Here is a 22,707-nt window from a genome sequence, read left to right as displayed (position 1 = left end):
TGTAAGAAGACCATTAATCTAAAGTATAGAAATCCAAGAAAATAAATGTATTATTAAATATTATGATAGTACACTTTAGCTTCCAAGTTGCAGTCCCACATATAATACTTCTCAATTGCTAATAAATGTGACATTGTAAAAAACTGTTGAGATCAAGCTGCAAATGACATTTTAAGAGGTTTTTTATGTATATATGTGTATCTGGCCCAGATATGTGATTTCATTAATAGAGACTATCCTTTAATCTAACTTCTACACTTCCACTTTCCATTTTCTCTCAGCACACTTTGAGAACTATAATACTTAAGGGGAAATGTGTTTTTTTTCCCCACTATGGAAAGCAATGATATGATTTCTTCATTTATCCCAGTTCCTCCTTGTAGAAACCTCCTCTACCATAAAAATGAATATATTTCAGATGTGTGGAATAAATATTTTTATGGGCAGGTACTGCTTTCAGGGAGCAATCAATAGTTCTTTATCAATAGTTGGGTAATAATACTAAGATCCATCCTCCTACAGCTCTCCTACAAATTATAGTTATAACTCTTAAGAGTTATGTAGGGCATAGAGAGATAAGGTGACGACAGAACTAATATGTAATAGAGACATTACTTGAACTGAGATCTTCCTGATTCCTAGGCAGATTATTTATTTGCTATGCTCTATTGGTTTTTTAATATAACTACATAATTTATTTTTAATAACTTTAATTTTAATAATATTTTAATAATTTAATAATTTACTTAGCAGGTGTTGAAAGATTAAGTCAAAATGGGGTGGAGAATAGCTAAGTCCTTGTCTGAGCTCTTCCTGGGTTCCTTCAGAATCAACACCAGATCAAACCTCTGAACGGGTTTTTGAGTGACAGACATCATATGAAGAGGCAAAAAAGACTTATTACAATTGAGGGAATGAAGGAAAGGGGATGAGCATTGTGTGAACCTAATCTCATTAGATTTGGTTCAAAGAGAATACCAGATATATTTAATTTGATAGAGAAACTTGTCTTACCCTATAGGAATGTAGCAGGGGAAAGAGGAAAGGAAAAGGGGAGGCTAATATAAAACAGTGGGGAGGAGTGAAAGGGGGAAAGGAAAGAGAAAAGTATAATTTGCAGTATAACTGCAAATAAGATAGTAGGAAATAGTAATTTTAACTGTGAATATGAATTGGATGAATTCTCCCATAAAACAAAAGCAGATAGCAGACTGAATTAAAACCCCAAATCCTACAATATGTTGTTTGCAATAAACACATTTAAAGCAGAGTGATTCATCCAAAATAGAGGTAAAAGGCTGGAGCAGAATCTATTATGCTTCAATTGAAGTTTAAAAAAAAAAAAAAAAAGATCTCAGATCAAACAGAAGCAAAATATAGATATAATTAAAAGAGATAAGGAAAGAAACTACGTCTTACTTAAGGGTACCAAAGATAATGAAGTAATATCAATAATAACAATAATAAACATATAAGCATATGCAACAAGTGATAGATCATACAATCTCCTAGAGGAGAAGTTAAGAGAGCTGCAAGAAGAAATCAACAGTATATGCTAGTGGGGGATTTCAAGCTAACTCTATCAGAAGTAGATAAATTGATTCATGAAATAAATAGGAAAGAAGTTAAAGAAGTAAATAGAATTTAGAAAAGTTTGGTATGATAGACCTTTGGAGAACATTGAATGGCGATAGAAAGGAATGTACATTTTTTCTTGCCAGTAAATGGAATATACATAATAATTGACCGTGTATTAGTGTATAAAAACCTCAAAATCAAATCAAGAAAGGCAGAAATGCATCTTTTTCAGACACAATACTCAATGAATATAGTAATCTAGTATTTGATAAACCTAAAGACCCCAGCTTCTGGGATAAGAACTCACTATTTGACAAAAATTGCTGGGAAAATTGGAAAACAGTATGGCAGAAACTAGGCATTGACCAGCATCTAACATCCATCGTATACCAAAATAAGGTGAAAATGGGTTCATAATTTAGACATAAAGAGTAATGTTATAGCAAATTAGTCTATCTCCAAAGAAGGACCAGAGTACATAATAAAATGCAAAGTAGATACATTTGATTATATTAAGATAAAAAAGAAATTATGCAAACAAAACCAATGTAGAGACGATTAGTAGGGAAGCAGAAAATTGGGAAAAATTTACATTCAAAGGTTCTAATAAATATATCATTTCTAAAATATATAGAGAATTAACTCACATTTGTAAGAATACAAGCCATTCACCAATTGATACTCAAAGGATATAAAGACAATTTTCTGATGAAGAAATTAACATCATTTCTAGTCATTTGGAAAAATGCTCAAAATCACTGTTGATTTGAGAAATGCAGATTAAGACAACTCTGAGGTTCCATTATATACCTGTCAGACTGGTGACGATGACAGGAAAATATAATGATAAATGTTGTAGAGGATGTGGGGAAACTGGGTCACTAAATGTATTATTGGTGGAGTTATGAATTGATTCAACTATTCTGGAGAGCACTTTGGAACTATGTCTAAAGGGATATCAAACTATGTCTATCCTTTGCTCTAGCAGTGTTTCTACTGGGCCTATGTGCCAAAGAGAATAAAGAAAGAGAAAAGGATTCACATGTACAAACATGTTTTATAGCAACCCTTTTGTCATAGCAAAGAACTGGAAACTGAGTGGATGGCTGCTAGTTGGAAAATAGCTGAATAAGTTATAGTAATAACGGATATAAGAAACAATCAGCAAGATGATTTTAGAAAGATTGTGAAAGACTTACTTGAACTGATGCTGAGAGAAGTAAGTAGAATCAATTCTGACTGATATAGCTCTTTTCAATAATGAGATGATTCAGGCTAATTCCAATAGACTTAAGATAGAGAGAGCCATCTGCACCCAGAGAGAGGACAGTAGAAACTGATGTGGATCACAGCATAGTATTTTCATTTTTTTGTTCTTTTTCATTTTTGTGTTCTTATATTTTTATTATATTTTCTTATATTTTTTCCCTTTTTGATCTGATTTTTCTTGTACAGCATGATAATTGTGGAGGTATGTATAGAAGAATTGCATATCTTCAACATATATTGGATTGCTTATTCTCTAGGGGAGGGGAGGTGGGGGGAAGAAAGGAAAAATTATTTGGAAACAAGGTTTTTGCAGGAGTTAATTTTGAAAACTCTCTTCATATATTTTGAAAATAAAAAGAACTATTTAATTCTATTTTTTTCTTTATCTTTTTTCATTGAATTTTTTTAATTTTCAAAACATATGCAAATATAATTTTTCGCCAGTGGCCTTTGCAAAACCTTGTGTTTCAGTTACCTCCTCCTTCCTCCCACCTCTCCTCTAGATGACAAGTAATACAATATATGTTAAATATGGTAAAAATATATGTAAATCCAATATAGACATACATATTGATACAGTTATCTTGCTTCACAAGAAAAATCAGATCAAAAAGAAAAAAAAACAGAAAAATAAAATTCAAGCAAATAACAAGAAAAGTGAAAATGCTACGTTGTGAACCATATTCAGTTCCTATAGCCCTCACTTTGGGTGTAGATGACTCTCATCATCATAAGATCATTGGAACTGGCTTGAATCATCTCATTGTTGAGAAGAGCCACATTTTATTGCCATGTAAAATGATCTCCTGGTTCTGCTCATTTCACTTAGCATCAGTTAATGTAAGTATCTCCAGGCCTCTCTGAAATCATCCTGCTGATTATTTTTTATAGAATAATAATACTCCATAACATTCATATACCATAACTTAGTCATTCTCCAACTGATGGGTATCCACTCAATTTGTAGTTTCTTGCTTCTACACAAAGGGCTACCACAAACATTTTTGCTCATGTGGGTCCCTTTCCCTTCTTAAAGATCTCTTTGGGATATAAATCCATTAGTAACACTGCTGGATCAAAGGGTATGCTGCACAGTTTGATAACTTTTTGATCATAGTTCTGTTCTCTAAAATAGTTGAATTAGTTTACAATTCCACCAACAATGTATTAGTGTTCTAATATTCTCACATCCCCTCCAACAGTCATTATTATTTTTCCTATCATCTTAGCCAATCTGACAGGTGTGTAATGGTACCTCAGAGTTGCCTTAATTTGCATTTCTCTGATCAATCATGATTTAAAGCACCTTTTCATATGACTTAAACTGGTTTTAATTACTCCATCTGAAAATTGTCTGTTCATAGCCTTTGACCATTTATCAATTGGAGAATGGCTTGAATTCTTATAAATTTGAGTTAATTCTATATCTGTTTTAGAAATGAGGCCTTTATCAGAACCTTTGAAGTAAAAACATTTTTTCAGTTTATTGTTTTCCTTCTAATCTTGTTTGTATTACTATTGTTTGTACAAAACCTTTTTACCTTAATATAATCAAAATTATCTATTTGTTGTTTAATAATGAGCTCCAGTACTTCTTTGGCCACAAATCCCTTTCTTCTCCATAGATCTGAGAGGTAAACTATCCTATGTTCTTCTAATTTGCTTGTAATTTCCCTCTTTATGTCTAAATCTTGAACCCATTTTGACCTTATCTTGGTATATGGTGTTGAGTGTGGGTCAATGCCTAATTTCTTCCATCTTACTTTACAATTTTCCCAGCAGTTTTTGTCAAATAGTGAATTCTTATCCCAAAAACTGGGGCCTTTAGGTTTGTCAAATACTAGATGCTATAGTCATTGAATATTTTGACCTGTGAACCTAACCTATTCCACTAGTCTACTATTCTATTTCTTAGCCAGTAACAAATGGTTTTGAATACTGCTTTATGATACAGTTTTAGATTTTGCACAGCTAGGCTACCTTAATTAGCATTTTTTCTCATTAATTCCTTTGAAATTCTTGACCTTTTGTTCTTTCAGATGAACTTTGTTCAATTATTTTTTTTTCTAGATGTATAAGTAATTTCTTGGAAGTTTGGCATGGCACTAAATAAGTAGATTAATTTAGGTAGTCATTTTTATTATATTCGCTCAGCCTACCATGAGCACTTGATATTTTTCCAGTTGATTATATCTGACTTTATTTGTATAATAAGTGTTTTATAGTTGTGTTCATATAGTTCCTTACTTTCCCTTGGCAGAGAGATTTCCAAATATTTTATAACATCAACAATTATTTGAAATGAAATTTCTCTTTATCTCTTGCTGCTGGCCTTTGTTGGTTATATATAACATGCTGAGGATTTGTGTAGATTTATTTTATATCTGCAACTTTGCTAAAGTTGTGAATTGTTTCTAGTAGGTTTTTAATTGATTCTCTAGGGTTCTCTAAGAATACCATCATATCATCTGCAAAAGTGATAATTTGATTCCCTCATTAGCTACTCTCATTCCTTTAATCTCTTTTTCTTTTCTTATTGCCAAAGCTAACATTTCTAATTCAGTATTGAATAGTAATGGTGACAATGGACAACTTTGTTTCACCCTGATCTCACTGGGAATGGAAGAATTATTATTTAAAAAAAATTAAAATTAAAATTGATAAAGTCAAAACCATAATTTAGGATTTTGACCCATAGTGCTGTAGTGGATAGAGTGCCTGAAGTTCTGGATCTGGAGTTGGGGAAAAAAAAAAAAAAAAAAAAAAAAAAAAAAACTCTTCTTGAGTTCAGATATGGCCTTAGACTATTACCAGCTGTGTGATCCTGAGCAAACCAATTAACTGTGTTTTCCTCAGTTCATCTGTGAAATGAACTGGAGAGAAAAATAATGAACTATTGTAGTATCTTTGACAAGAAAAGCTCAGAGAGGATCCCAAGGAGTAAGACATGAATGAAAAGCAACTGAACAACACAAGAATATAACTTAGGAAATTATTTGTAAAAAGATATTATAGGACTATTTAGGTAATTAGATTAATAGGCTATACATTTGACAAGATTTGGAAGACAGCAGTGATGGAGCATCAGGAACAATCAGTGATGGAACTTGAGGTTGAGTGAGACCTCTACCTCAAATGCAGAAAGAAGAAAGAAATGCAGAAAGATGAGAAAGAGAAAGAGGGACACAGATGAACAGAAATAGGAGAACAAAGTAATAAGTATATAAACATTTCTCTATGGTGCCCCCAAAATCCTCATGGCTTTTGATAGTGTGCTTATTTGTGAATACTTGTAGGAGGCAGTTAATTTTTTTTCGTATCTCTCCTTATTGTAATCAATTTACCTGTATATATCATCCCTTTCATCTTAGATTCTGTTAAAATATGAAATACAGAGGTTTATTATTTATCCAATTATATTTTTGTTTCTCTTATAAAACGCTACCTGAAAATTTATACCTTTTGTTATCATAAAAAACCTAGGATTTTCATAAGGAAACCATAGTGACCCCCTTTCCTTAGACTAGCTGATGCCAGTTTCCTCATATACCTGGAACTATATCTTACTGAACAACAGAGGTGTTTGTCTAGGCATTTGGAGTTCAGATTATGAAACCTTTTACTCAGTATCTGTTTTCTTTTTAGTCATTTTTCTTGGCCTCCAGATTGAAGCTGACTATATGCATTAGAAAAGACTCATTCTATGAAGCCCCAAGGTAGTACTTTTTCCAATAAACCTAAGAATTTTCTTGAAACTTTTAAATTAATATATTTCCATTTCTTTCCCTGTCAACTTCCTTCTCCTGAGAGAAAAATGACACCTTTGAACAAATAGGCATAGTAATATATTGAAACACAACTTAAAGAATACAAAAAGTTCACCCTATAAAATGTAAGAATTTCTTTTATGTGATTGCTGATATATACATACTCTTTAAATTTTCTCAGCTACCTCTGGTGATATGGAGTTTAACCATGTTATAATTGAACAATTAGTATCATTAGAAATTTCCATTTTGTTAATTGAAATTTATTTATTTTATACTTTAATACAAAATTGAAAAAAAAGGAAAAATAGCAAATAGGAAAAGAAAAAAGGCAGAAAAAAATTGCTATGTGCACAGTAGAACATGAGAGAATTCAGAATATGAAATATGTTCATTTCAAGAACTTATATAAATGCTACACATTGTTTTCAGAACTGGCCATCTTTTTTTTTTTTTTTTTTTTTTTTTTTTATGTTTTTCCCCTTTCCTCCCATCCACATCCTCTAAGAAGGCTACAATTAAGTAAAAATATTATATATATATATATATATATATATACAAATAGATATATATATTCACATATATATACATGTACATACACAGAGAAGTCTAATCATAGACATATATAAAATATATATGTTCCTGTACATCTGTGTAAGGTCGTACTACACTTGTTTCAATTTTGTTTTATTGAAGGTGGATATCACAGTCATATGTTCAAGCCTTCATTTCCTACACCACAGCAATATTCCAACTTTGTACTCTATAATTATTTTAAATAGTTTAAAACAATATTGTTTAATATGGATGTCATAGTATCCTTTCCCTGTTTTTCTCTTTTGATTATGTCTATTTTAGATTTAACTTTGAGATCAGTGATTACCACCCTTGCTTTTTTTTTTTTTTTTTTTCCTAATGAATTCTACTCCTGATCATTATTGTTATGGTTATGAGTATCTCTTATTTCCTGTTCCTGTTTCTGTCTTCCGGCCAAGGCTTCCTCCCTTTTTCCTTTCCCCTTACCCTTTCTCTGCCATTCCCATTAATCTACATACCTTATTCCATTTCCATTAATCAAAATATCCATTTATATTCCTCCTTATCCTGTTCCTTCCATCTCTTATTTCTTTATAAATTTATTCAACGTTTATATTCTTCTAGATAATACATTACAATACAATACAACAATTACCTCTTTAAGCCATTGTGAGTAGGATTCCAGAACTACCATCCCTCTTCCCCCCTCTGATTTTCTCTGTGTCAGTTCATCTTCTCATTCCTCATTCAAATAATTACTCTTTTCCTACATGGTTTTGCTTTTTAGAGTCACATCATACTCAGTTCTACTCTATTTTTCAAATTATCCAATTACTAATGACACTCTTAGACTTTATATTTCCACGTATAAAACAAACAATTTGTTGATTGATTCCCATGAAACTAGTCTTTCATGTTTACCTTACAATATTCTTGGATCTTATATGTCAAATTTTCTGTTAATTTTTTTCTTTTTGTAATAATCTAGGTGTGGCAATTCATTGATGACCCATTTTTTGTGTGTGTTCAGGATTATTCTTAACTATGCTGGGTATAATATTTTCAGCCTCAAGCCTAATGTTTTTCTTGTTGCTTGTAATATTTTTTCCCAGAATCTGTCAGCTTGAAATTTAGCTATGATGTGCCTGTAGGTTTTTGTAGGATCTCTTTCAGGTGCTAATCAGTGACTTTTTTCCCTATTTTTGCTTTCTTGAGAAGTGTTCTAACCTTTCAGGACAATTTTATTTAATCATTTTTCTATTTTTGTGTCAAAATTTTTTTTGATAGTAGCTTTCAGGTAATTTGATTGATTATTCTTATATTTTCTCTTCATTTGTTCTTCAGATGTGTCTCATACTCTCTTCTTTATCATTCTTCATATTTTTATTATTTCTTAGTCTTTTATAATTTTGCTAGCTTCCCCTTGGTCAATTCTAGTTTTTAGGGAGTCATTTTCTTCCTTAAGATTCTGGATCTCCTTTTCTAGTTGGTTGACTTTCTTTTTATAATCTTTGTTTTTTCTTGGATTGTTATTATTTTTAAAAGATTTTCTTCAGTCTTTCTCATTTGATTTTTAAAGTCTTTTTTTAGTTCTTTTATGAATTCTTTTTGGGGCACGTGACCATTTAATGTAACTCTTTGTGCTATAACAACCTTTTTGTGTTTATTAATCTTCCTATGAAGATGAATCCCAGTCTTGCTTATTCCTATAGTAAAATTTATATGTGGGTTATTTCTCCTTTGCCTAATGATTTTTTAAAACATTCATATTAGATCTTTATTCTAGTGTCTCTGGCCTCAAGCTCTCCTTTAATTCTCTCATGTGGTCTGGAACCCAAAACCAAGAACTCCACTCTCCTGTAAGTGCCCATAATAAATAGTAGAAACTTCCAACATTTAAACTCTGTCTCTGTATATAATGTCTGTACCAAACCTGTCTTCACCTTCAGTGGCATAAAAGCTTTTCAAAACATTAGCTAAGATTATCATGTTACTTTTTTTTCCTCCTTCAGGTTGAATATTTCCAATCAATTCTGTGTACAGTATGATTTCCAGAAGCCTAATCATTCTACTTCCTCTCTTTTTGCCATCCTATTTTTACCAGAGTATTCCCCAAACTATAGTGAACAAAATTTACCATAATAATTAGATAGGATCTTTTCGTGTAGCAGTCCAGTTGAATTTTCTAAATATCTACAAATTGAGAGAATACTTAGAAAAACGAAGAAGTCTCCTGTCACTTCTTTATAAATATATATTTGTACCATTATTGGTTCTTGTTTCTTTTATATTAAATCACTGCTTCCCAAAGACCTTAAGAAAAGATATTAAGTAGAACCTACTGACAAAAGAGCTACATCTAGTTGTTTATTAAATGTCAGTTCCAAGTATTAGAAGTTAATTTATTTAATACTTTATACAATTTTTAGATGGACTTTTTTCCCCTTAACATGGTGGATCTTATGTCCTGTTATGAAATGTAAGGATGTAAGATTTGTGAAATTAACACATACTTGTATGATGAAAATAACATTTGGATTACTTGATAAATATGAATTTTTAATGAACTGTAATCAAGGAAGAACCTGTATGGTTCTAATTGTGGTTAAGAAAGACAACTTACAAATTTTCACATTTTTCATTTCATTTTCATTCATAAGAATGTCTTCCTTATATTCTGTTGACAATCACAGCACTGGAAATATTTTTTAAAACAAGTAAACAGTTTTCACCATCTAGGCAATTAGATGTCATTGTGGTATGTGGCACATGAATTTCATAAAGAATTGAAGACTCAAATGAAGTGCAGACTGGATTGGCAAAATAACAAAAAAAGTGACTGTGTGATTTTGAACATATATACCTATGACCAATATTGTAAACTGAATGAAGCTGGAATATTGCTTGCTCTTTTTACATTCTTCCCAGAGAAAACATGAAAGTACTTTAGGAAACACTTTGTTTTTCCAAATGTAATGTTATCCTTTCAGAAGTCTTAAAGATAGTTTTGAAAAAAAAATTTAAAAAATAAATAAAATAAAACATACATTTGATCTGCTTGATGCCTATTGAGAAGTGTCTGGAGGAGCTCATATTTGATTTTTAAGGCTAGTTGTGCCTTCTGTAGTAATATCCACTTTGATATGTGGCCATGTCCTTGTAATTTAGTGACATGAGAATTTAGATAGTCAATTGATGATCATATAAAATAGACTGGAATACATAGACTGAAGTCAGCAAAAGAATATGTCTACCAAAGCAGGTCAGCTGTCTGTAGGTCTGCTGAAAGAAGAGCAATTTCCACAAATGGCAAAGCAGAGGCTTACTTTAAAAAAAAAAATACAGATACAATTCTCCTTACACAAGGGAGTCGGCTCCAGATCTACTGAATTATTGACACTGGCTTTCTTTTTTTTTCCTTTTTTTAAATGCTGACTTGTCTACTCAGATCAAATAATGCCATCATCATATAGTGCTGTGTCAAACCAATCTGAATTCAAATTTGTCCAGTCATGCTTCATTGAAATGTTTTAAAATCATCTAGCTTAAGCTTTTTAAAGGACCAAGAAAAAGGTATTTTAATCATATATGTGTGTGTATTTTTATAATATATATATATATATATATATATATATACACATATATATACACATATATACGTATATATATGTATACGTATATATGTGTATATATATATGTGTGTGTGTATATATATATATATATGTGTGTATATATATATATATATATATATATATATATATATATATATATATATATGTATAATTTTTTTTCCTGAAGAGAGCAATCCATGCATTATAAACAAATGCAGATATCACATATTAGAATCAGGGTAGAACAAACAGTTGCATTTTGCTTAAATTTACTTTTTCTCCTAAAAGATACATCTTTTTTTTTTAAGTAATTATTTTTTTATTCTAATGCTTCACATTTAAATGTGTCTTCCTTTCCATACGGTGTGTTAGAATGTTCCCAAAGTATTAGATTTCACTCTGGGTTCAGTGATTCAGTGAATATTTTTGTTTATAAGGACTATAATCATGATAAAAAGGTTATTAGGTAAATGCTTACTTTTGTAAAGATGAGTGTTTAATTTTTCTTTTCTTTCAGATATGTTATATTCTTTACTATCCCTGTGCCATTTGCATTGTCTGAATGAGGACCTGATAATTAAGATATAAAAAGGAAAAGTTGTTTTCGAATTTCTTTTTTGGAGGAGGGAATTAATAATTAAAAAAAAAAAAAACAAATATATAATGAAAGGAAAAGATATGTGAGAGGAACAAAATTGGAAACCATGGAGATAGGGCAAATTCTTTCCAATGGAGGAAATTCTACAATAGGACAAAATTATTTTCTTTTCAATTAAATTCAACTATTTACTTACTGAGGACCTGTTATGAATTGTGAGGAGGTACTAAAGAGTATAAAATATAGTCCCTTACCTCACATACTTACAATTCCATCAGCAAAATAATGCTTTGAAAAAGAAAATAAAACCCATGTTCTGCAGGTAAATATCAAGTGCAGTTGAGCAATGATATAGGAACTTCTAAGTCTTGCCCTGCCTGGCCATTGTAGAAGGAGGAACAACCAGGTAACAGTAGGAATGGAATTAAAAACAGTCAATCTTAAATAGAAGGTAAATAGAAAGATTATAAAACAGAACAAGTGTTTTCATGGTGGTAGAAAAACAGCAGAAATACAAGGACATTCTCATTCTCAAAAGAATATTCCTTCCCACCCAAAAAGCTTGTAGCCCATAGCTCTCCTCCCATTGTGAACATGTTTGCTTCCTTATGTGTGTGTGTGCGTGTGTGTGTGTGTGTGTGTGAGAAAGAGAGAGAGAGAGAGAGAGAGAGAGAGAGAGAGAGAGAGAGAGAGAGAGAGAGAGAGAGAGAGAGAGAGAGAGAGAGAGAGAGATGTGTGGGCTGAAGTATTTAGGGAAAAGTGAAGGGGTACAACTTAAACAGGCAATGGTAGTTATTCTGAAGATATGAAGCACTTCTATATTATGAACCCAGCCTATTTAGATAATATAATATTCAGAGAAAAAATAAAAATAGTTCTAATTGTTCTGCCATCATTACATCTTACTTCAGAGCCCCTAAATAACAGCTGGAATGATTATCAGACTCAAGGAAAAAATTTATTTGTGTAGTTTAAGTGTATATTGTAAGCAGGGATGATTCCCATTTAATTCATAATGGCTTTACTCTAGACATGAGTCTTTCTTCTAAAACTTTTGATATAAGCAATACTTAGCTTACAAATTATGCTTTTGGAATGTTTGTCAAAAATATAAGGTTTAAATGATTATTACAGAGAGAATAGAAAAGCTACCTTTTTGTGACAAAGTCACTATTTGAAAGGTAGACCAATGCTTAGGAAAAAGCCTCCAATCTTTGTGTATAATATGCAGCTCTCAGTAAATATTCTTTTTAGCTCTCAGGATGGATATAGCTTTATCTGTTCATAAGTAAACAAGATCAAACCATGGACTATTTCAGTGAAGATAAAATCCTAATTTGTTTGCAATTCCAGTGAAACACAAGGAGGGAAATTTTTTTTAAAAAATAATTTACAATACAAATGGATGTTTGAACTACAAAAGTAAATTTGAAGTGATGATGTATAGTGTTTTGGAGATTGAAATGCTATTTGATATACCAAATACATTTTTCACCATTGAGAATAGAATGAATGTAGCCCTTGACTTGCTTCTACCACTGACTTTTCTTTTCCTAATTATATATTTCACTGTTCTTTTTTCCCCCCATGATGCTCTATTACATTGTTATTTTTCCTCTCCACATTTCTTTTTAGTCTAGGTTTTTTTTAATGATAACTTCATGACCAAGAGATGTTTCTAGGAAATAACATCAAAAGACTTTATCTCTTATGAAAGATGGAAGAATGAATCAATGAATTCACCTTAACTAAGTGAATACTGTTATCATTTAGATTGGGAGGGTTGAAACAAGCTAGATTGATTTTTCTGTTTCTTTTTTTAGCATATGTAGATTTACAAGAATTTAAATTACCTTTTTTGGGGGGGGAACTCTAACTTTCTACTTTAAAAGGTTAAAACATAAACAAGTTAGATTGATTTTTTCTGTTTGTTTATTATATGTAGATTTCCAAGAGTTTACTTTTTTTTAGAACTCTAACTTTCTACTTTAAAAGGTTAAAACATATTTCTTATGTGTGAATTAAAAAAAAACTATCCTTTAAAAATACCATATTGATTGGGTTCAATTAAGTGATGCATTACTATTTATAGGTATAGTGATATATCTGTACATCATTAATTGGTTCCAGAAAGCAAGTGTCAGAAATAGCAAGTACCCTATGAATATTTCCCATAAGTAGCATACCTTCAGCCCATAGTTTAACTATTCCTTCCCACTCAATTCTCCAGAGGGTCAAGTGGGACATCCAGTTGTAGAGAAACAAACCAGGCCAGCCCAGCCAGTCTCCTTCCTTCTTGACCCAACTCCCTTTCTGAGAGACACCATAACCTTTATACTCTCCCCCTATCCCATGCTGTACAAGCTTTCCTTGTTGGGGCAGGGGCGGGTTGAGGGCCTAGATCTGGAGTCAGAGTATGCTCAGGTTCTCGCTTGGGCAGTCTTGGCTCTGAGCTGGCACCTCTGCTGCTTGTGCTAATACCACTGCTGCTTCTGCTGCTGTTGCTTCTTTTCCTACTTAGCACACTGCCTGCTTCATGACCTTTCCAGTACTACTGTTTTGGGAACTGGAAGACTATATCTTAAGCTATATCATCCTGCAGGAACTGTCTGGTGACCTGCATTGTCAATCCTGACTGTTGCTGTTGTGCTGCACTGTTGGCCATTGTGTCTTGTATCTCCCTCTTTCTGATATGTCTTGTATGCCTTGCTGTTGTGCCTCATTGTGGTTCGATTCTTGGTTTAGTCACAAATATATAAATCAAGGTTAGCTACCTCAAAGGAGGGTCTCCCCTTTAAGGGCAGAATATCAGCACCTGTATCTAATCTGTCTCTTTATTTACAAGTCATTTCCCTCACTTAGAAATTGAACTTCTGTGTGATTCCCGACTCTTCTTTCTCTTGCCTGCTCTATTTGGTTCCAGCCACCCACAGGTCAGAGGTTGGTTTGTCCAGCTGACATTAATTAGTGTCAGATGTGGGATTGGGCATGGAACTGACTATTGGATTCTCTTGTCCCAGTGGGAATGGAGTAGGTGCCACTGGATTTTTATTTCCCTGGAGTTCAACTCTGCCTTATTCTAGTGAGTCTTTTGCTTTTCTCACTGCTCCAATCCTCCAAGCTCCTGCTTTTGGTTCAGCATGGTATTCTTTATGAAGAAAACTCCAATGACCAGTTTATCTCAGATCATGCTGGTAAAGATAATCTTTCCGAAAATGTATACCTCTGTTAACTAATCACTCTGCATGCCTCAGCTTTTCTTAAACTGTATGACTCTTAAGTGTGTGCCTTTGTAAAATTAGATTATAATTGTTAGAATTATTTGTGTATATATGTCTTGTCATTTTGTCTGTCATTGTAAAATGTCTGCCATATTTGGTTGTAGATTCTGTTACCTAAAGATATTTAAAATAAGCCAGCAAGGGGGGGGGGGAGAAACTACTAAAGGAAGTAGCCAAAAAATTTAGAACACTAAGAAAAAACTAAGGAACTTTATTTCTTGAAGCATTTGTCCCAGTAAGAAGAGTGAACTCCCACTTTAGGCTTTTGTGGAATAATACTATATATATATATATATATATATATATATATATATATATATATATATATATATATATATATATATATTTTTTTTTTTTTTTAAAGTCAGATAATCAAAGTTTGTAGAATACTAAAAGCATCTTAGAAGATTAAGAAGTTTGAAAATTTATCATTTTAAGATTGCAAGGAAGAACTGCTGAGATTTTTGGCAATCCCTTGAATTCTTTTGAAATATTCTGAAACGTCTTACTAAGTGTGAGGTACTTCTCAATTGAATTGTTTTAAGGAAAAATAAGTATTAAATTTTAGAAAAGTTGAAAGCAAAGGGCTTATTTCCTTGAAGATTGATAGCTTCATTATTCTAGGAGAATGAAATAAGGCAGCTAGTTTGGAAGTAATCCTAAATTGAAGAAATAAAAAAAAAAAAGGTTTTCAACTGATAACCACCTTTTGGTAACTTTTCCTAGATCATCTTATATCAAGTTTCTAATAAAAGGTGTTGAAAAAAATGCTGGAAAAAATGTAGGGAAACTTGAATTGCAATCTAGTAGCAGAAATTTATTAGCCGAGTAATCTTGCAAATTTTAAAATATTGTTTCCTCATCTATAAAGAAAAAAATAATTATGGTACTGACCTACCAGGATTGTTATAAAGATCAAATTGAGAAAAGGATTGTAGAGTGTTTAGCACAGTGTCTGACATATGCTAAGCACTACATTATTATTTCTTTAATTGAAGTTAATTGTTCCATACCTGATAATTCTAAAAATGTTTTTAAAATGTCAAGGGGGTGGGGCATGGCAGAGACAGGATGGTGGAGAGCAGACAGCTCTTTCTGGCTTTCCTCAGAATTAGCACTAGATAAAAGTTTCTGAATGGATTTTGGAATGACAGAACCCCAAAATATTTGGAGTATAATAATTTAAAATTTTTCAGCATAAGATATCTTGGAAGGACCTCAAGAAAACTTTGCTTCATTTGGACAGGGGAGGGAAATGCACCTTAGAATAGGCATAGTAGGAGATGCCCTGAGAAAAGCCCAATACAGGGAATCTAGCTTAAGGCTCTTAGCCAAAATATAGCAGCTTTGGCTACTCTGTTCTGGTTCAGAAGACCAGTTGATTAGGAGACCTCCACTACAACTACAGAAAACAAATAATGAAGCCCTGAACCCCAGTATAACAGGACAAAGTTTGCCAAACTCACCCAGTACAGTTGGGGTACCTGCAGCCCCATCAACCCCACCATGGGCAGTGAGAAAGAAGCCCCTATCACCCTGTAGAAGAAGCTCTGGGCAATCTCTTCTGTACCTTAGGAGCAGAGCTCAAATGAACAAAAAAGCAAAAAGAACTCTTGACTATAGAGGACTTCTGTGAAGACAGGGAAGAACAGAACTCAAACTTAAGCCACAAAAGGCAAAACACCTCCAGGTGAACTTTCAAAGGGGGATATATGAATTGGTCTCAAGTGCAGAAGGCTCTCATATAACAGTTCTAAAAGGACCTTAAAAGAGAGCTAGAAGAAAAATGGGGAAAATAGAGGTTTGCAAGAGATTTTGGAAAAGGAAAAAGTGACTGAAGAAAACAACTTTCACTAAAATTGATGAAATGGAAAAAGAGAACAACTCCTCAAAAAGTAGAATTGTTGAAATGGAAAAAAATTCCAATGAGCAAAAATACAATTGCACAATTGCAAATGGAGGTTAAAAAAAGTAACCAAAGAAAATAATTCACTAAAAATTGGAATTGGACAAATAGAAGTGAATGATCCAAGGAGACATCAAGAACCAGTCAAACAAAACCAAAAACAAAAACTGAAAGAATAGAAGATGTAAAATACCTCATTGGCAAAACAACTGACATGGAAAATTGATCCAGAAGATACAACATAAGAATTATTGTACTCCCTAAAAGCCACAATAAAAAAAGAGCTTGGACATCTTTCAAGAAATCATCAAGGAAAATTGACCTGGCTTCTTGGAAGCAGAGGATAAAATAGGATAAAAATAATTCATCAATAACCTCCTGAAAGAGACCTCAAAATAAAAACTCCAAGGAATATTGTAGCTAAATTCTAGAATTATCAGATCAAGGAGAAGGCACTGCAAATAGTCAGAAAGGAACAATTTGAATATTAAGGAACCACAACCAGGATTACCCAGGACCTAGTATCTTCCACTTTAAAGAATGTAAGGTCCTGGAATACAATATTCTGGAAGGCAAAGGAGCTTGGACTGCTACCAAGATTCAATTACTCAGTAAAACTAAGCATTAACTTTCAGGAGAAAAGATTGACATTCAAGGAAATAGGAAATTTTCATTTATTTTTGATGAAAAGAGATCTAAGTAGAAAATATGATCTTCAAATACAAAACCAAAGAGATGCATAAAAAGGCAAAAAGGGAAAAAAACTTTTTTTCCTCATTGCTAATATTTTATTTAAAATTTTACAGTATCAGGAGAAAAATAAGATCTATAGGGAAAATCCATTGGAGAGAGGAAAACACACACACACATACACACACACAAAAAAAAGAAGTGAACATTGCATGTGTTGACCTATAGTCCAATCTCCATATTTCTTTTTCTAGTACAGATGGCATTTTCTGTTCAAAGTCTATTGGGATTACTTTGGATCACTGAACCCCTGAGAAAAACCAAGACTTTTATAGTTGATTGCCTTTTCTTGCTGTTATTGTGTACAATATATTCCTGGATCCTCTTGTTTCACTCAGCATCAATTGTTAAATCTTTCCAGGGCTTTCTAAAATCAACTTGTTCATCATTTTTCATAGAACTTCATATACCACAACTTATTCAGCCATTCCCTACTTGTTGATTATCTACTCATTTTCCAATTCTTTGCTTCCACAAAAAGCTGCTACAAACATTTTTGCACATGTGAGTCCCTGTTCCATCATTATGAGTTCCTTGGGATACAGACTCAGTAATGGTACTCCTGAGTCAAAGTGTACATACAATTTTATAGCCCTTTGGGTATAGTTCCGAATTGCTCTCTAGAATAGTTAGATCATTTCACAGTATCATCACCAATGTGGTATTATTGCTCCAGTTTGCCCCAATAATGCATCACTTTTCCTATTTACTCTTTATTTTTTCCTGTCATTTTAGCCAATTTGAGGGATGTGAGGTTATACTTGCAGAATTGTTTTAATTTACATTTTTCTAATCTAATTTCTAAAATTACTCTAATTTAGAGTATGTTATATGACTATAGATGGCTTTAATTTTGTCTTCTGAAAATTGTCTGACAATTTTGACCTTTGATTTTGACCTTTGACTATTTACCAAGCATTTATAAATGACTTCTGTTCTTATAAATTTGATACAGTTCTTATATTTTAGAAATGAGACCTTTATCAGAAATACTGGTTATAAAGATTTTCACCAGCTTTTTATTTTCCTTTTAATCTTGTTTCTGTTGGTTTTGTTTATGCAATAACTTTTAATTGAATGTAGTCAAAGTTGTCTATTTTGCCCTTCATAATGTTCTCTAATTTTTCTTTGGTAATAAATCCCTCCCTTCTCCAAAAGTCTGAAAGATATATCATCCCTTGTTCTCCTAATTTGTTTATGGTATCATCCTTTATGACCAAATCATATACCCATTTTGACCTTATTTTGGTATGGGGTGTGAGATGTAGGTATCTGCCTAGTTTCTGAAGTATCATTTTCTAGTTTTTCCAGCAATTTTTGTCAAAAAGTGAGTTCTCATTCCAGAAGCTGGAATTTGGGAGTTTATCAAATATTAGATAACTACAGGCTTTAATTATTATGTTGTATATATCAAATATATGTTCCACTGACCTACCGCTCTATTTCTTAGCCAGTACCAAATGGTTTTGATGACTTTATAATATAGTTTTAGGTTTGATACTGCTAAGCAACCATCCTTGTCCTTTTTTTTTTTTCATTAATTCCCATAATATATAAACTTTTGTTCTTCCAGAAGAATTTTGTTATTTTTGCTAGTTTGATAAAATAATGTTTTGGCTGTTTTATTGGTATGATACTGAATAAGTAGACCAATTTAGGCAGAATTGTCATTTTTATTATATTACCTATTATATTTTTATATTACCCATACTACTATCCATGAGCAGTACATATTTTTCCACTTGTTTAGAGCTCACTTTATTTCTGTGAGAAGTGTTTTATAATTGTGTGCTTATAATTCTTGGATTTGCCTTAGCAGGTAAATCCCCAAGTATTTTATTTTGTTTACAGATATTTTAAATGCAATTTCTTTATCTCTTGTTGATGAGCTTTGTCAATAATATATAGAAATGCTGATTTGTGTGGGTTTCTTATATATCCTACAACTTTGCTAAAACTGTGAATTGTTTCAAGTAGTTTTTGGAAGATTTTCTAGGATTCCCTAAGTATATATCATCTGCAAAGAGTGATAGTTTTATTTCCTTAATAATGATGATAATAATAATAATAATAGGCATCTTTGTTTCACCCCTGTTCTTCTTGGGAAGGGATCCAACTCCTCTCCATTACAAATGATGCTTGCTATTGGTTTTAGATAGATTCTGCTTATTATTCTAAAGAAAGCTTCCTTTATTCTATGCTCTTTAGGCTTTTTAATAGGAATGGATGCTGTATTTTATCAAAAGTTTTTTTTTATGAATTTATTAAAATTATATTATTTCAGTTAGTTTTGTTATCAATATAGTTGATTATGGTAATATTTTTGTCTTTTGGGTATAAATCCTACTTAGTCATAGTATATTCTTGCTTATGTTACTGTAGTTTCTTTACTAATATTTTATTTAAAAATTTTGAATCAATATTCATTAGGGAAATTGCTCTGTAATTTTCTTGCTCTGCTCTGGCTCTTCTTTGTTTAGTTATCAATACCATGTTTGCATCATAGAAGTAATTTAGCAGTACTCTTTTACTTATTTTTCCAAATAGTTTACATAGTATTGGAATTAATTATTTTTTTAAATGTTTGTTAGAATTCAGTCCCTCCTCCCTTCTTTACATTCTTCTTTAGTGTTTCTGCCCTTCCTTCTATCCTGCCCCTTCCTTCTCTTTCCTCTTTCTCTTCTGAATTTTTTATTTAATTAATTTAATTTTTTAATTTAAATGGTTGTTATTTCTGTCAGAGCCAAAACTGATGAGATCAAGCTTCAGACAATGCTCATCCCCTTCCCTTTTTCCCCTCCATTGTAATAGGTCTTTTAAACCTCTTCTTGAGATCTAATTGTATCATTATGTCTCCCTTTTCCTTTTTTTAAGCAAAGACCTTTTTTCACCCCTTAATGTTTTTCTTTGACATCATCACATCAGATTCCATTTACAATCCCACTATTAGCCTAGGTGATGTTACCTTTGTCTGCCCCAATGACATTATTTCTCAAGAGTTACAGATATAATTTTCTCTTGTAGAGGTGTCAGCAGCCTAACTTTCAAATTTATTCATTAATTTATTTGTTTAAAATTTCTTTGTTTACTTTTCTGTGCTTCCTTTGAGTCCTATATTTGCATATAAAATTTTTTTTTTTGTTTAGTTCTGTTTTTTTTTTTTTTTTTTTTTAATAGAAATGATTGAAAGTCTCTTACTTCTTTGAAGGTCCATCATCTCCCTTGAAACATGACACGGTGTCTTTCTAGGTAGTTAATTCATAGCTGTAACCTGAGGTCCTTCTGGAATATGGTATTTCAGGTCCTTTGATCCTTTATTGTAATAGCTGCCAGATACTGGGTAATCCTGGCTGTTGCTTCTTGATATCTGAATTGTTTTTTTTCTGTCAGTTTTCAGTATTTTTTTTCCTAGAGATTGTAGTTCTAGAGTTTCACAACAGTATTCCTTAGGGTTTTCCTTGTGGGATATCTTTGCAAAGGTGGGAATCTCTGGGGGAATCTAGTTGATGACTTGTAGGCAAAATACAGCAGCTTTGGCTACTCTTTCCTGGTTCAGAAGCCAATGGGTCCACAGACTAGCTGAGAGAACTCCAAAACAGCTACCAAGGGAAAATAGTGAGCCCTGAACCCCATCATAATGTGGAACTTGGTCTTGCCCACCCAGCATGGGAAAGATGTCAGCAGCCCCAGCCCCAGCACAGCATGAAGCCACTGTCATCTGTAGAAACTGTAATTAGGAAATTTGTCCTATGAATCTGATAAAAATGCATAGTAGGTCTTGACCAAACTTCATTGAAACTAATTATCTCAACTTTTTTATGGTGCTCTTCTCCTAAAGTATTGAATTGTGACTCCATGGACTATTATCTATGACCACACTGATTCAGTAAATGCTTGCTACCACATAGTCACTTGGGGAACTTGACAAAGGTCTTAAGCTGTCATCTATTTCAATTTATTATCTGCAAAGAAGAAAATATGGCTTCTAGGTGTTTTGGAGTATTGATTAGATAATTTCATTGAGCTTCTTGACTTTAATTAAAATGCAATTAAGTTTATTGCAGATAGAAATAAGGACTTCTCTGTGAAAAGCTGAGTTGAGTCACTGGTTATCCCTATAATGCTTCTTTCACTGCACAGGTATATACTTAATGATTTTAGTTTCCTTTAGTGGTAAGGAGAAAATAAATGTTCTCTCCTTTGAGACAGGGGAACTCTGGCTCTGAGTTCTTAAAGGCGAGGTTAAATGGAATGCCTATTTGAATTGGTTTTACAACCTGAAAAAATTTAACCTACACTATACATGAAGGAGGAATATTTGTCAGCCATTTGAAGGCCTGTGAATAGACTTATCATCAGAATGTTGGCCATCACATGATTAGTTTTGGGAATATGGGAACTAGAATACCATTTGCAAAAACCTTGACAGGCTGTGATTGGCACTGGTAGTCTGAGTATCATAAAGCTTTGGAAGCATTGACATATTCAATGGCAAAAATTATATAGAATAACACTAGTATTATTAATAAAGCAATCTTTTGTGGTAGGCCCTTAAAAGAGTTTAAATATAAAGGAGACATTAAATATTTATCTCAGGAGAACTTCAGGGAAGCTGGAGGAGATTCAGAGCCAGGATTCAGGAAGAGGAGGATTCGAGATTCTACTGTGGTGCTGACTGGGAACAGTTGGACAAGAGCAGATTCACAAGAACTAACGGATAAGCCTGCTCATGGAGATTCACATCTAGGATTGACTTCTGGGAAACCCACAATCCCACACTCTTGGAGGCGGAGTCTGATTCATTCACATGTCTACCTTCTCTCTGGCTGGAGGATTCAGAAGCCTCCCAAGAAACCTATTCCCAGAGAAAAGGATTGACAGAAAAGAAACCTCCTCCCAGAGAAGGATTATAATTGAGAGACAACAGAACACAACATTTAACCAAATGTTCAATTTTGTAATACTTGCAATTTTGTTTCTATCTCTCTATTACTTTTTTGCTTATTTTTATTATTATTATTCTATATTACTTTGCCTACTGATATTGCCTACTTTTCTGCTCCCAAAGATTATCCCTTATAACAGAGAGGAAAAAGTAAAAAAAAAAAAAAAAGTTTTCTATATTCATGGTTTCCTACTTTTGCAAAAAAAGGTAAGCGAATACTTTCTTCTTTGCTTTGAGACTAAGCTACAGTATTATAATTTCACATCTTTCAGTTTTGATTGATGTTTTGTTATCCTTTCCATATACATTGTTGCTGTAATTGTGTATCCTGTTTCCCTGGTTCTATTTACTTTACTTTGCATCAGTTCTTAGACTCTTCTTAATAACTCATTTCTCCAATATACGCTATATATTCTCCTCTTCTTCCTTTACCTGGAATACCTCCCTTCATTCAACATATCTATC

At 32.5% G+C, this 22,707-nt stretch overlaps 1 protein-coding gene across 2 annotated transcripts in view; it reads left to right on the top strand.

Moving 5' to 3' along the window:
- The window catches only part of MEI4 (meiotic double-stranded break formation protein 4), a 306,413-nt gene that overhangs the window by 28,267 nt on the left and 255,439 nt on the right, over positions 1–22,707 (top strand). The gene's annotated exons all lie outside the window — the stretch shown is intronic.

Source organism: Sminthopsis crassicaudata, chromosome 4, assembly GCF_048593235.1.
Source record: "Sminthopsis crassicaudata isolate SCR6 chromosome 4, ASM4859323v1, whole genome shotgun sequence".
Lineage (NCBI taxonomy): Eukaryota > Metazoa > Chordata > Mammalia > Dasyuromorphia > Dasyuridae > Sminthopsis > Sminthopsis crassicaudata.
The sequence above is the reverse complement of the archived record's forward strand: the minus strand, read 5'-3'. Positions and strand labels throughout refer to the sequence as shown.